Source organism: Pleurodeles waltl, chromosome 3_1 (assembly GCF_031143425.1).
Source record: "Pleurodeles waltl isolate 20211129_DDA chromosome 3_1, aPleWal1.hap1.20221129, whole genome shotgun sequence".
NCBI classification, from domain to species: domain Eukaryota; kingdom Metazoa; phylum Chordata; class Amphibia; order Caudata; family Salamandridae; genus Pleurodeles; species Pleurodeles waltl.
Genome location: NC_090440.1, coordinates 1,998,227,829 through 1,998,244,240, shown reverse-complemented (window position 1 = coordinate 1,998,244,240; position 16,412 = coordinate 1,998,227,829). Strand labels below are relative to the sequence as shown.

Sequence of the window (16,412 nt, the reverse complement as noted above, 5' to 3'; positions counted from 1 at the left end):
TCCTGCTGGGCCTCTGACCGTCAGGTCGAGTGGAGGACGGTGCCTATGCCACCCGGGAAGGGAGGACCGTAACAGGACAGGACAGCAGACGCAGCAGTAAGCCCCGTTCGCAAGTCAGAAGCCCACAATATTCAACATGGCAGGCAGATTGGACACGCCAGCCGGACCTAACCTCAACAGACCTGTGCAGCCCTCTCAGAGCCAGAGACGCCTAGGGTCACCCCCCCACCTCTTTTTGACTCCGTGCGGCACAACATGGCGGGCATGGTGGGGGCCGCAGAGCTGAGACCGGAAGGTGGGGACCCTGCCCCAGTCACCACTGCACAGCTACCAAGCTACAGGGGCCACCAAGCTGATGACGGAGGCGTCTGCTGTAGTAGATGAGGGTACACATAATGGTCCACAGGACCTTTGACAAGGAACCACTGTGACAGTGCTGGGCACCCGCCCTACCCACCTTGCCGCCACCTGCACACCAGCAATAAACAAAATGCCACCAGAGACAAGTATAAAAAGGGCCCCAGCGTCCCTTGGCCTGGTAGTTCCCTCCTCCTCCTCCCTGCTGCGGCAGAGACAAGGCCTGGCTGCTGCTGGATGGCTGGGCCCAATAACCAACACTGGGTACATCGTTGGTGTGGAGGAGTGACAGCCCAGCCCTCCTTCTACTGCTGAAGACCTCCTTGACTAGACCATGCACTGAGGTACGGGGGTGTCACTGTGCTGCACTACTTGACCCTTCTGCACCTGATCTACGGGGTACTGATTGACACCCACTGAGCAGCGCTCAACCTCAGGAGTGGCAGCCCCCCTCAGCTATGGCCCTGGCCACACCTTGATGTGGGGACCTGGGCCTTCTAGTCACTTCCGCCGCGTCTGGTCCACTGTCTCACGCTACCTCAGCCATTTCTGTCTTGGTGGGGTCCCACAGTGGGTACCTCTCACACCACTTGTGATGGCCAGTGTGAACCTGACTCTGTTATAGCCTGGTTCCTTCTGGTAAGTTCAGGGACTCATCAAGCACACACTAATCTCCTGCAGGAGTGGCCACCAAAAGACCAAGATAGCTCCTACACACTTCCCCTGGGCGCTTCCTGCTTCCTGACTGGTTGTGGCCATAGTCGTCTCTGGATCCTCAACTGCCTCGATAGCTTCTCCCTGGCGGGTACCACCACCCTTTACATACTGGGAGCTCATCAGAGAGACTTCTTATAGGGCGCTCTGCAGCCAGAGATGACTGCATACCAATATGGCAGCCTCCATGCACAAGAAGGACCATCGGTCAGGGAGATGCTCACACAATCCACGCCAGCTCAGTATAAGCAACTGGCTCTCAACCTGCCACCCACCTTGATCCAGAAGGCTCCCTTGACTCTGACTCAGCACCCACATCTTCCTTTCCTCTCTCTTTAATTCACTGAAAACTGACCTCCAAATCCTTAAGAAGACATATGGGACCTCCACCATGACTTGGCTTTGGTGGGAGACCGTTTTTCTGCACTGGAAGACAACAAAACTATGCGGGGAGGAAGTGGAGAAGGTGAGACACGAAATTCTCCTCCTCTACAAACAGCAAGAAGACCTAAGAGCCCAAGCAGAAGATCTAGAAAACAGATCCCGACAAAACAACTTCCGACTTTGGGGAATCCCCTTTGGGCAGAAGGCAACGACATTAGGGAATTCACCCAGGCTCTCTTCCACTCCATCCTTGAAGCGGGCAACAATAACGACCTAAGGTTAGATAGAGTCCACCAGGTTGGCTGTCCTGGGGGCCCCACAGCTAGACTACCCTATGTCCTGGCTTGTGGTCACATCTTTCAGATCAAGGAGGACATCCTGTGAGCAGCTAGAGCAAAACAACCAATCAGCTTCAGGGGTCACACAATCGGCCTCTGTCAAGAATTCTCACTAGTTACCCTCCAGCATCACAGGGAATTCAAGCCAGTGACTGATTTCCTACACTCCAAAGAGATCTCATATGGCTGCGGCCGACCCTTTAGGCTGACGTTCCAATGGAATGGACAAATAAACAAGTTGAATGTGTCGGATGAAAAGGAGTAAGCAGTGCTGTTCTAGGAATTTGATGTTGAAAGCAATAATTATTGTGATTTAATCCACTTTGACACATTGTCCTGAGGATGGTCTTATGGACGGTTTGACGCTTGGGAGACCCAAACGTCGACCTTATACTCTCCATGACGCAATTCTTCGCATGAGCTGCTGAAGTCCCTTAGGAGTGATTTCTGATTGTTTGAAAGACTGCATATAGGACTCAAACCTTTTGTGGTTGGAGAGTCAGGAGGGTTGGTGCTCTCCTTCCATCCCTTGGATGTAAACGGATTGTGAACTAGAAAGCACACCAGTGCATTTGAATAAAAACACACAAACATCTCTTAGTTGCTCTGCTATATTGATGGATATATTATTAGTGAATATATAAAAATTCTTAATTTTCCCTGAAACAAATTACACGCTGTTTGAAGATTTATTCATTTATGGAATTTGATCTATGGTTAATTACGACATTAATAGTATTTGATATGGCTGAAATATTTGTATGCAAATGATTCCTCCATGGACTTTGTGTGCTTTACAGCTCCACCTACTGTGGCACTTCCCAAAACGTACTCATTTTTGGGACCAAGTCCTCAATCGCATCGATAGAGCCCTTATCACCTCGATCCCATGCTTCCCAGCATATACAATCCTTGGCTTGCCTAACCCCCAGACATTTACTCTCCGCTCGCGCCGCAGAGGGCACGTGGCACTAGCACTGGGAGCAGCAGCACATCAGGTGATCCTTGCTCTCTGGGGAACAAATAAATGCCCTCAATATCTCACCTGATTACACAAACTTTGGGGCATCCTTGGCATGGAGAAGTTATCACTTACGGTCGATCAGAAAACAAATTCCTATGCCACAGAATGGGTTCCTTTCATATGCATCCTCTCCTCAGAATTCAATGAATTGACTTGTCTGACTTACTTAACGGTACTATGGATGCTGCCTCCCTCTGAGCCCTCATGACCCACCACTTCTTCCTAAGGAGACTGACCTACAGGTTCCACTTTTCTCTGCCTGGTGATATTACTGTGTCCCATCAACGACAGCTAACCTCTGCATCATGAAGGATTGGGGGGGTTTGTTTTTTTGGGTCTTGTACGTCTTATTTTTCTATATTGCCTCAGTTACGCTGCCGGCCTCAGGGTTGTAGGCATGAAGCTGTGTACGCTCGAATATATCTCTGACACTGCCAGCCCTGTTGGGTTTTAACTGTGTCTTAACAGTGTCACTGTGGGCTTTAATGATTCATAAATAGAAGAGAGAGCGAACAATAGGCTGACCTGAATTGGCAGAGATGACTTCTCTGAACGTCCTAGAATATGGAGGGTGGGGGCAATCAGCATCATTTTTGACACTATAGTGTCAAATCCTGCTTGAGGTTCAAAGCCTGCTTGATAGGTAAGCTGGATTTACATAAAACTTTAGGGTGCATTTGAGAGGCAGAGAACAGGATGCCAAGGTAATTCTTGTGGATCCACTGTCAGGGTGCTGAAGGACCTTCTTTGTCCCACTAGACTTCTATCTTTGTGTTGACATATAACACTGGAGGCACTTGAAAGGAAGGGAAATATGATGCCAAAACAATTCTTATGTATCCACTGTCTGGTCCCTAGAAACCCCTAATTTGTTTTAAACAAAACTTCTAGCTCTCTGTTTATTTTGGCTACAGTGCTTGCATCAAACTCAGTGTTAGTGTAAGATCTGGGAGGATACTAAGGTTACCATAGAAAAACTACCCATTCACACACCCAGCCCTCAGAGACCAAGTATAGTGTGTCCAAATAATTTTGCCATCTTGAAAATGCCCAAAGTGAGTAGATTTGGCTCAAGGAACATTTACCCTTTTGTTTAGGGTTTGCCCCAGAGTCACTCCCATCTATTAGATAGTGCCAGGCATAAATGTGGCCTTTCCAGGAGCCCCCTTCAGAACTCTCCTGGACATGCGGAAGAGCAGAAGAGGACTAGACCTGCTGTCTGTGACCTGGGAGGAGCCTGGAAATGCTCCCTCTTGTATCCGGGACAAAAATGTGGATTCCAAGGGTCATAAAGTTGACCTCCTGTTCAAGCTAGAGATATAAAACAAGGTACCAAAGGTCTTTCCTGCAATGGCCCAGCTGATCAGTGACAACTGAACTGGACCGAACCCTGTTGTTGGCCTCTGCTTGATAACCTGTGAGTATCTAAGTGCATCCTCTAAGGTCCTGAGGGACTTTAAAAGTGCACTTCTGTAATGAATTGGGACATAAAAGGCTGAAGCCAGAAGCTAAAATATTTGCCCTGGACAAACTTGCAGCTGACCTACAGTCCATCACGTCAGCGCCAAATTGCATCTAGGTTCCGGACTACTGCAACCATTGTCTATCAATGGCAATTTATCTTTCTTGGCATTATCACTACTTAAAAATTTAAAACATCATAACTCTGGTTCCACATATTGGATCTTTGTCATTTTGGTGCCGTTTTGTTTATTGTATTTAGCATTTTTACTTTACTACTGCTTTAGTACTGAACCATACTTTACACATTGCCTCTAAGTCAACCCTGTTTTCTCTTGAGCTCTGGTTTATTTAGTGACTTTAGTAGTTCACCTGAACCAGGGTAATGATTATTCCTCGAGGTGTGTAGTCACCCATCCTGAGTAATAATCAAGAGTCTTACAATATGTTTTGGCACGAAATAGATCTTTCTGATAATGGCTAACTGTAAGACACCTAAGGTAGGTATTATACTTAAATCTCTACTTCAGACATGGTTACCATATGGAGGGGTACTAGACAGTGATGCCTAATAATTGCCCTCAGTATAGAGACCCTGGCTTGTACTGTCAGATAAGCAGATGATATCAAGGGTGTACATTTTAATTCTAAGAAGTATACAATTCCACTATTTGTCAATCGTTTCCTCCTTTTCTTAGAATCCAAGAGACATCCTTCTCTGCTCTAGTCAACCAGTTATAGAAATATGAGAATGTGGTGGGTTACAAAATTAATATATGTAAGTTTGAGTTACTTACCTAACCTTGGAGGGAGAGGAAAAGATTGGTTGAAATTTTGTTTTCAGTTTTGTTGTGCAGTAATCCACAAATACCACAGTGGTTCCACAACTCTTTTTAAACGAATTACCCTATTATTTTTGTCACATGGTTTGGGAGAATGGATTGCATTACAATTATTATTTTTCCAAAAGTATCATATCTTTATCAGGCCCTTCCACCTAAAGCTGAAGCACACTTCCTAGAGTCCTTGCAATGGCTGTAGCAAACTTTGTCTGGAAAGGACCTTGACCCCGGGTGCCCGGCAGACTTTGAAACATTCCTAAATCTGAGGGTGAACAGGCGTTGCCAAATGTTAAATTGTCTACCAAGGATTCCAACTTCAGATACTTTTTTATTGGTCCCTATTAGTAACCAACTGTTAGACCCGACAGCCTTAGGGTGGTTCCCCCCAACTTTTTGCCAACCTCCTCCACTTTTCTGACATTGTTTTTGCTGGTATTAGGACTCTGTGCTCTTTACCACTGCTAACCAGTACTAAAGTGATTTTGCGCTCTCCTCTAAACATGGTAGTATTGGCTTAACCCCAAGGAGCATATTTAATGTACTTATAAGTCCCTAGTAAAGTGCACTACCTGTACCCAGGGCCTGCAACATGGATTGTGGCACCCATTTAAGTAGCCCTCTAACCATGGCTAAGGCCTGCCATTGCAGGGCCTGTTTGTGCAGTTTTACACTGCCATGTTATCTGGCAAAATAACCTTTTTGCCAGGCCCGCTCCTTACTTTTTTAAACACATGCCACCCACTGAGTTAAGCCCTTGTTAACCCAGAGAGCAGAGTGCAATATATGTAAAAGGCAAGACCTGAACTTTCAAGTCTTACATGTACTGGTAGTGATAAACTCTCAAATTTGTTTTTCATTACAGCAGGACCTAACCCTCCCATAGGATACCATTGGGATTATCTTATTCCACTTTATAAGCATAATTTACAAATGTGAAGAGATAACTCCAAGTTTTGTGTCTCTGGAATCACAATTTGAAATCCTAACGTATAGCAAAGTGAGATTTTAAATTGCAATTCTGAAAATGCCACTTTTAGAAAGTTGGCATTTTCTTACTTTAGCCATTTGGTGCCTGCTGCCTGCCTCGGATCACTTGTCTCAGTTGGTGACAGCTGGGCTTTGTGTATTCTCCCTAGAGACCACACACAAGGGGAGCTTAGGTGTAACTTGATGGGCCATCCTGGCAGGATGGGAGGGGGAGGTTGGACCAAGCCTCACTTACACCTGAATAAGTTATGCCATATCCCCCCAAAAAGGCTCCAGACCCCCCTGAAGTGAGTATGGAGCCAGGGCAGGAAGAGAGGACTCCAGTGCACTTCAAAGGCAGGTCTTTGAAGTCTCCCCAATGTTAAAGGCACCACCAGATATAGGAACTGGACCTCAGACACCACCACGTCAGTACACTTCTGGACCTGCAGCTACTCTGCCACGAAGAAGGACTGTTGTGCTGCTGAAGGGCTGCCACTGTGCTGGACTGCACTCTGCTGGACCCCTGCTTTGCTGTGCTGATCTGCTGCCTTCTGCCTGTGTGACCTGCATCACTTGAACCCAGAAACCAGGGGAAGAGGGTGAGAATCGGGGTGGGGAGAGAGGTTTCACGAACAATCTCACGGATGTAATTTCAGTAATAAGCAGATGTAAACCTTGCCTTAAAAATGTGAAGCAGTTGGTATATCCCAGATGAAGAGCAACCGTTAAAGATCGACTGAAGTTAAAAAAAAGACTAACGGGGTCATTTTGACCCTGGCGGTACTAGACCGCCAGGGCTAAAATGACGGAAGCACCGCCAACAGGCTGGCGGTGCTTCCTGGCCCATTTCCGCCAGATTTGACCCTGCTAGCAGCGCTGCCTAGGGGATTACGAGTCCCCGACCGCCAGCCTTTTTCTGGCGGTATGAAACGCCAGGAAAAGGCTGGCGGTACGGGGAGTCGTGGGGCCCCCTAACAGGGCCCCAAGCGGCTTTTCGCAGACAGTGAAAAGCGCGACGGGTGCTACTGCACCCGTCGCACGGCCGCAACACCACCGGCTCCACTTGGAGCCGGCTCCCATGTTGCGGCCTACATCCCCGCTGAGCCGGCGGGCGGAAAATTGGTTTCCGCCCGCCGGCCCAGCGGGGATGTTCAAATGGGCACCGCAGGAGTGCGGCTGCATTGGCGGCCGCCCAGCGGTTACAGCTTGGAAGCTGTAATGACCCCCTAAGTTAAGAGAGGCGTGTACTTAGTAAACAGGTATTTTTTAAAGTAATCCTATCAATCATGAGAAGCCGGTGAAGTGTGAGTGTTGTACCTCAGAGACATGGCCTTGTTTCTTTCAAACAACATAACTCTTAGTTCAGCACTGGGAACTTTTAATTGGTGGCGAATAATCAAGTCATTAGTTCATGGCTGCATCTACGACCAAAATCCCATAAATTACTGAAACTGTGTGAAGAATGGTTGCTAACCTGTACACATTAAAGCATGTGTTATTTGTAGACTGGGGGGTCTGAGGATAAACGTTGCTTACCCAAGTATATCTTGCATTTTAACAATGGACTTCCAGCCTGCCTGAGTATCCATGGTAGAGTTCCGTGGCTCTGTAAGGTACTCTAGGAGCACGTCTGTTATTTAAAACACTGAGTCAAAGCTACCTGTAGGGTAGCAGAGAAACAATTCGTCTGTCTAACCTTCTGCATTATCCCCCTGCTGTAGTTCTGTTAACTTACAGGGACAAGAATGCTAACATACCATGGAATGTCACTGTGGAAAGTTGTAAGTGTGGAGGATATCAGGAGGTGAGTGTGGACGGTAAGAAGACGCTGCGATTAAGACAGCTTGCTCCTGGTGAAATTCCTTAGATGTATCCCCTAAAGCTTATGTCAGAACCTCATTTTATGTTGCTGTCTAAGGATGGGGTGTTTTACATGGCAAGCTGGTGGCGCGTGCTGACAACCCTTATGCTCACGAATGCTTCAGGACAGTCTTATTAGCTTCTCTGAGGTAGAACCATTGCCCGGCTGGCACCTTCAATGGTAAGTTGTGCTGACGATCACCATCTTAGTATGCAAAATCATGGACGCTTCCTATGAGTCAAGAACAGCAATTTCACTGTTGTTGTCCAGCGTTACAGCACATTAGTCAGACTTTGAATCATGTGTCAGCCTTCTCCTCTTCCTTCTGAAGTAGCACTTGTTTGCATACAATACATGTGGGATTTTTGCTGAGACTCAGAATATTGTCTAAAAATCGACCCCTTAATACACCTCAGAATTTATCAACCAGAGTAATTAAACTTTTCACAGCACACCTGCAAGACTGCGCAAATCGCTCTATTAGCGCCCTATACACTTACCACTTGCACATTCCACTGTGGATGACTGCACCGCTCTTCTGCGCCCTGGGGAGTATTTGTGAAGGCACACAGACCTAGCCTATAGCCACCCCTACTCAGATCATGGCTAAACATCGCACTCTTGGGATATCACTCCTCGAGAGACTCACTGACCATGGTGTGAGGGGATACCAAGCAGCGGAAACTCACATTCAGCAGGCCTAAGGAGGTCGGTAGGTCAGAAGCTCCATCAGATATGAAGAACAGCGCTGCAGGTGCGCGTTCTCTGTCCCACTGACAGGTGTGGATGCTATCATGGTGAAGCTCTGGGCGGGCTTCTGCTCTATTGATGCCCAGTTCAAATATGACACCAACAGGCTGGACCGTATGGGGGAACGACTGGGTCACCAGAACATATGAATGAACTGTACAACTGCAGTCAAGAACGAGGACCTAGAAGCAGGTTCCGCAGAAAAATGTCTCCTTGCTTAACTATTTGACTGCTAAAATTTCACATCAACCTTTGTGGTGGAGAGAGCTCACTGTACTCTCAGCCCGCGCCCACCTCCCCGGGGGCCCCCCACGCCCAATAATTGCCTGCCTCCTTAATTTCAGAGACCGTACACAGTGCTCTGGCAGGTGCGCAAACAAGGTCTGGTACAATACCAAGGGTCTGTCATCTACTTCTTCCCGGACTTCACAATGGTAGTGCAGGAGTTGGGCGCAAATTCACAGACATTAAAACTCTTCTGCAGAAGCAAGGCCTTTGAAATAGTATGCTTTACCCGTCTTGGCTTTGGGTTGAGCACAATGGTAAGGCCTGCTTCTTTGATAACCCAGTAGATGCCCTGACCTTCTGCCAACAGTATGGTAAGGAAAGGTCTCTACCTCGCCACAAGACACGGGCCCCTCCCCTCCGGACCTTCATTTCTCTGCCAGCATGGATCTTTTCCCACCCTACTGATAAGCAGTCGTGTACAGCTCACCTTATAATGCATTGTTTGTTACAAAAGAAAGATGGATTAAACCCAGATCTGTGGCTGGTGGTGAATGTTTGAATGGTTCCACATTCCGTCTAGTGTTTGTTTACTTTTGTCTCCTTAAGTGCGCCGGGCATGCCCAGACGTGGGTCACAGGCTCACTATGCCACTGGATTCAAGCTAGCCTGGCTGATGAAGGGTGATACCATGAAACCGGTCCCAGGATGCTTGTTTCTGGTCCAGGGAGGACCTGGCCTGGCAGTTCGGGCTGGACTGTTCGCATGGGGAACATGGTCAAGACTGATTTGCATATGGCTGAGTTCAAACTAGGGTGGCATGGTGAGCAAAGGAACTGATGGATTAAACCCAGATCTGTGACTGGGGTGAATGTTTGATTGGTTCCGCATTCCGTCCATCATTTGTGTTTGTTTATTCTTGCTTGTTACATCCCCTGGACTAACTAGCTGCCCCAAAAGGGTTCCTGTTGCAGATTGGGCCCTTGTTTACTTGCTAAATGCACCCCACTCTTATGCTCTATCCAGTGCTACTCACTTTATCAGCGGGCCTGTTGCCGAAGTGTTGTCCACAACCAAGGTGTATACTGATTTGGATACTGTTCAGGTATATGTTGTTTGTATCGTAAGTTCTGGGATTCACTGGGCCTAGTGTGGGTGGGGGAGGGAAAGGGATAGTGTTGGGGTTTTTGCTGCTATTTGTTGAAATAGCTTGCCAGGAATGCACCAGAATCACCATTGTATACAATTGCGCACACATACAACTTGTCAAATGACAGCGACACGAAAAGACAAGGGAACAACTGGCTGAAATGAAGTGCCTCTCTTGGAAAATTAGAGCACTCAACATCCCTTGCAAAGGCAAGCAGGTTCCTCACTACCTTACTAGCCATGACATTAAAATTGCATTTTTGCAGGAGATGCACCTATTCCCTGAGGCCTCTTCCAACTTTACTTCCACATTGGGCCTTCATAGATATTTCTCTAGTTACAGTACCTACTCTAGAGTGTGTACACTCATTCATAGGAGTCTGCCCTTTCACCCCTTTGCTAGCATTATTGATGACGTCGGATGGTGTGTCATTGTGGCAGGGACCATGGACGGTCATCGTATAGTTCTATGTAACAGATATCCCTGAACGTGGACTTCCCCGACTTCTACCAGGATCTCTTGTCAGGAATGGGACGTGTGGATAATGATCTATTCGTGATGGGAGGGGATCTAGACATAACTATGAACCCATTATTGGACTCTACAGGTACAGCGCCCTGCATCAAACCGTGGTTACTGAAGATTTTCCAAGACCTTAGTGACACATACTTACTTACACGTGCATGGGGGTTGAAACACGCATCTACCCTGGGAAATATATTCTAGTCCGCACCCCATAACGTGTGGTCTCGCATCGAATATTGGTTTGTCCAGCGACTGCTGCCCCATGGTTGGAATCGGTGTCACATCTTCCTCGTACACTATTGGACAATTCCCCAGTGTTGCTGGACCTTAGCTTGCCATGGGGTGGATTAGAACAGCTATGGCGCTTCCCAAGCAAAGCCCATCGGGCACTGCGTGGCGTGAGATCCACAACACTTTGGTTTGTATTGAGCCAAAATTGACAGATTACAACAGTGTTGACTCTCAACCCCAGAGCAGCCCCCAGACGCACCGCCATGTGGTACTACTAGATGAATATCGAGAAATGGCTGAGCATGAACAGGCCTATTAGGGGAAATATGTGAGGGCCCGCTGACATGTGGTAGGTGAACATCCAGGACATACTTTGGCGAGATTACTGCGCCCACACTGAGGTGGGTGGATATGGTTCTGAGCTACTTTGGCCTGACGGGAGCAGTACTACTGACAACCGCAACATTCTAGATGAGCTCCTTCAATATTACATACAGCTGTGCACATCTCATGCAACCTGCGATGACAATGCACAAGCAATGCACAGAGATTGCCATCTTCTGGATGACAGATGTTCAGAGGCAATTCCAAAGTAAGTCTATATCCACAGAGGAAATTACACAGGCGATCGACTCCCTGAATGGGTCAAAGGCCCCTGGCCTGGACAGCCTTACAGGTGTCTTTTACTTTTTTTTTTTTTTTTATGTATTTATTGTATATTATATCGCCAGTGACAATAAAGAAAGTTACAGTTATATGCAAGTTTACCAAAGTTCTCAATTCTTTCCATGTTTCAACATTGTTCCCTGTTAAATTTGCATGTTAACGATACCAATACCGTTTGTTTATTTAAGCAAGAAGTTTGGAAACATTATATACTCAGCAATCACTATATGGCTTATAACATACGGCAGAAAACAAAGATAGGCAAAAAAAAGAACCTAAAAATATAAAGAAAAAAGAGAGGAGTTAAGGTCGGGAGAAATCTGAGCGAGTGTGCGCGCGGGGGGAGAGGAGGAGAGAGGGAGGAGGAGGACGGTACAGCACACGTCGATCGCGAGCAGACCCTCCAGCATCCTCCGGCGTGGAACGATATATACTGTTGCAATAATTTTGGGTGTGGGCAGGTGGGGGAAGTTCAGCAATCACAAATGCACAGGGGGCAGTGTCGGTGAGGTGGGCGTGTCTGTGGAGTTAGGCCTCCACACCCAGGCTATCTGCGACAGGTAGAGCATTTATGCCCTTTCACTCCTATATTTGATTCATTGCAAGGTGCGTTCGTGTCATGCCACGTCCTCCAATACGTGTTCCTGCGATTCCTGGTGTTACTGTTATTGTACACTATGTGGTTTGCACCCTGTATTCACTAGTGTATTTAATTGTTCCGTCACTCCAGGTGTGTGCTATGATTTATTAGTTATTACTCGTTTGTGTAGTTTATTCAGGGAGGTAATTCATCATCTTTGCTTTCTAAAAGTGCACAAAGGAGCTCCAGGTCTCTACTCCCTTAACCTGGATCCCCGTATCCTGGAGTGAGTGCAGTGTCTGTTCTTCTGCTTTTGCCCAGTGCAGTAGCTCCGTTTGCCATTGATGTTTGCTAGGCGCACTGGGTGCTTTCCAATGCATGGCTATCAGGCGTCTGTACAACACTAGTGCTAGTGCAATGCATCTGTGTGTCTGCTTCCGTCTTTTAGATCTTACCCCTATACCCAATAGACATAGCTCTGGAATAGGAGACATTGGAATATCAGTCCACTCAGTCAACAGATTTATAATATCATTCCATGTATTTTGAATTGGTGAGCATTCCCATGTCATATGGAAAAAGGTGGCTTCTGTGGTGCCGGATCTAGGGCACCTCTGTGGCGTTTGGGGGAACATGCGTGCTAGTTGGTGAGGTGATAAATATGCTTGATGTACATAATTGAACTGGGTGTAACGGAATCGGGGGTTGCGTGATACTTCATAAATCATTTTCATAGCCTGGTTCCAGGCTTCTGTTGAGAGCGGCTCGGAAAGGACCTAATCCCACCTATTTTTTGCTTGTTCCTGCCCATGTTCGATATGCGTTGTCAGGATTTTATATATTCTGGATACGTTTATTGGAGTTGCTGCGCTTTCTAACAAATCATGTAATATAGGGGCAGTTTTTGGCTCATTTCGCCCACATTTCCAGGTTGAGCGAGCTAAGTGTCGTAATGCACCGAATGCTATGAAGCTTCCCTGTCCCAAATTATGGGCGTTAGACAGTGCCTCGTATGTTAGGATGGGACCTTCCCTATAAATATCACCCGTTGTTTGTATGCCCTTCTCTGGCCAAGTGTTCAGGCCTACCTTTCCTGCTATGTTTTCGATTTTCGGGATGGCCAGTAATGGGATCCTAGGGGAGTATTGCGGCTCTTTGTCCCCAGCTAGTGCAAAGCGTCACCATATCCAATGAGCGACATTTAGTAGACTGTTTTGTGTGTGCGTTGATCCATCTCGGTTCATCAGGTATTGTAATATGCTAGTGTGTCCTAGATCCGTGAGTATCGTCTGTGTTTCTTCATTCGTGAGATTATCAAGCCATTGAAACACCCATTGTAGCTGGGCGGAGGCATAGTATAATTCAAATCTTGGTGCCCCCAGCCCTCCCATCATTAGTGGTTGATGTATTTTTGTTAGCGCCACACGACGGCAGCTCTTGCCCCATATTAAGTCTATTAGTATGCTGTTCAGTGGTTTGAAAAAAGAAGCCGGGAGCACCAATGGGAGCACCATGAAGAAATACAGCAGACGCAGCAGTATTATCACCTTTGCTATAGCCACTCTTCCCATGGGAGAGAGTGGGAGCGAGCACCAGAAAGACAGTGAGCCCCTGACAGAGCGTATCACTTGTCCCAGGTTGCCATCTTTGAGATCTTGTGGGTCGTGATATACATTTATTCCCAAGTATTTAAATGTGGTGTAGCACCATTTCAGGTCACCCGGGGTAGCGGTCAACCGGTGTGTTTCAGGTACTGGTCGCATAGGGAATAGGCAGGATTTTGACCAATTCACTTTTAACCCGGACACCACCCCGAATTTGTGTAGCAACCCCAACAAGTCAGGTAGGGATTCTGAGTCATTTTGTAACAATATTAACGCATCGTCCGCGTACAGTGACACTATGCGATGCGTATGTCCGTCTAGGATGCCCCATGCCGGGGCTAATGTACGTAGCCGGGACAGGTGTCTTTACTTGACATATAAACATGCTCCTAGCACAGCACCTCAAATGTATGCTGCAGCCCTTGAGTTGGGTGAGGCACTGATCGCTTTATTATTAAAGCAGGGGAAGGATCCACACTATTGCACTTTGTACTGCCCATTTGTCACTACTTAATTTAAAAAATAAAATATTGGCTAAATATTGGCTAAAATCCTAGCGATCAGACTGTCACTCCTCATGGACAAACCTATCTCTCCCATGAAACCCTGCTTTGTGCCCCATCGCTCCACTTCACTTAATCTGCATACTGTTTTTTCACTTCTGTATAGAATATCACCAAGCATGCCTGCTACTGTGGCCCTACTGGACACAGAAAAGGCATGTATCTCCTTTTCAATGGTCTTTTTTATATTCAACACTGCACAAACGAGGCATGCCGCTCTGGTGTATTGCACTCATCCGGCTGCTATACTTTTACCTAATGTCCCGCAGGCGAGCCAATGGCTCTCTGCCAGAGCCTTTCGCCATACATAGGGGAACCAGGCAGGGGTGCCCCCTGTCACTATTACTATTCATCATAGCCATGGACCCTTTAGTCCGTAAACCACAAGAAAAACACTTGCATCATGGCCTGCACTTTAAACACGGCACCTTGCTTCTCTCTCTGTACGCGGACAACATTGTACTGTTCATCCATCTTCTAGTGAATAACCTGACATCCATTCTGCAGGAAATCTTTTGGTTTGGCAGATTCTCCGGCCTCCATATAAACTGGGCCAAATCTGAGCTGTTCCCACTTTCGGACAGCACCACCCCGGTTATGTGTAAATTCCCCCTGGAATGGTGCAATGGCTTGACTAAATATTTAAGAATTCAATTGCACCACAAGGAAGAACAGATGACACAGCTGAATTACGGGCAAGCTATAGGCAAACTGACTACACATTTAGAGAGATGGCTTAGGCTCACTACTTCTATGGCAGGCTGTAGTGCCTTCATCAAAACGGTAGTACTCCCCCATTATTTGTACCTCTTCTTGAACATCCCCATACCTCTTATCAACAACTTCTTGAGCATCTGCAAAGCCTCTTATTGGAGTTCATCTGGACTGGCTGCAGACCCCAGATAGACTGGAACATGTTGGTACCTCCCTATGAGCGAGGAGTACCTCATCTCCACCTCTAACAGTTGGCTGCGCAGTGCCAATTTGCACACAATTGGTAACACACAGACACGAGTCTCCCCTATGCTAAGCCTGGCGGGGTCACTGCCTATTCGTTCCATTCTCCCTAGAGGCATCCCAATGGACTCCACAGATATCAAATGCTTTCAACTACTTGCTGGGTGTGGAGAAGACTTTGCTGAATGCTCGGGTCCCCTATACCCCTGCTCTGCCTTTAGTGGTCAATCAATGGTTTCCTATTGCGAACGAGAAATTGGTCAAACCTACACTACTGTAACACAAACTCCACACATTCGGAGACCTGGTCCAGGATGGTCATGCCGTCTCCCATGCTGACGACATACGATTTATGAACGTCGCTGACTTGCACCATTTTGTGGTGAGAAGATTGCACTGTGCATTGCGTGTGCAGGTTCCTAGGTATCCGATGGCCTCAAAGCAGTTGCCTCATTTAATATTGGTTATAACAGATGAGAACTATGGGGGCATGAACTAGGACACCCACTGACCAATAAAATATGATATTACTGTTGCGCGCAAACCCACTTGATCTCTCCGAATCATAGACAGACAGCAGCGGCTCCTCTGCTAAGGTGGAGGAGCATCGCTCCACTTCATTAAAGTAAAAGTAAAAATAAAATGATAATAACGGAATGTTATTATCATTTTATTTTTCAATGCGAGCCAGGTTAGGGTGGGGCAGGGCTGAGATGGAGGGAGCTGGAGGAGGGCTGGAGGAGGAGGGGTATGTGCACCATAAGTGTGCATGTCTGTTTGGCCAGCTGTGTTGGGCCGGCCAAACAGACAAGACCACTTTGCATTTCTCCACCCGGCTGTATTGCACAGACGAGAGGAGAAAGTGCACAGGGTCCCATTCCCTGTGTGAGTGCCAAACCTGGCCACTCACACCAAGCACGACGCTGCTGTCATGCTGGTGACAGCAGCGTCGTGATAGGCTGAGGAGAGTTTAGAGCCTGCGTGCTGCAGGGAAGAAGACGAGGAGGGAAAGGAGATGAAGTACCAATAGGGGGCCTCCTCCCCCGTGGACTCAGTAAGGGTACTGCCACCTGTGCACAGTGTTCTGTGCTGAGGAGGCCCTCTGGAGTTCAAGGCCCCCCCCCACACACACTGCAGGGGCTATGGGGGCCTTCATTATGCCACTGCTATGTGTCCATTACACTGCTGTACTTCTTGAACTATCGGTTTAT

At 47.3% G+C, this 16,412-nt stretch overlaps 1 protein-coding gene across 1 annotated transcript in view; it reads right to left on the bottom strand.

Moving 5' to 3' along the window:
* The window catches only part of LOC138283654 (uncharacterized), a 223,433-nt gene that overhangs the window by 176,546 nt on the left and 30,475 nt on the right, over positions 1 to 16,412 (bottom strand). The gene's annotated exons all lie outside the window — the stretch shown is intronic.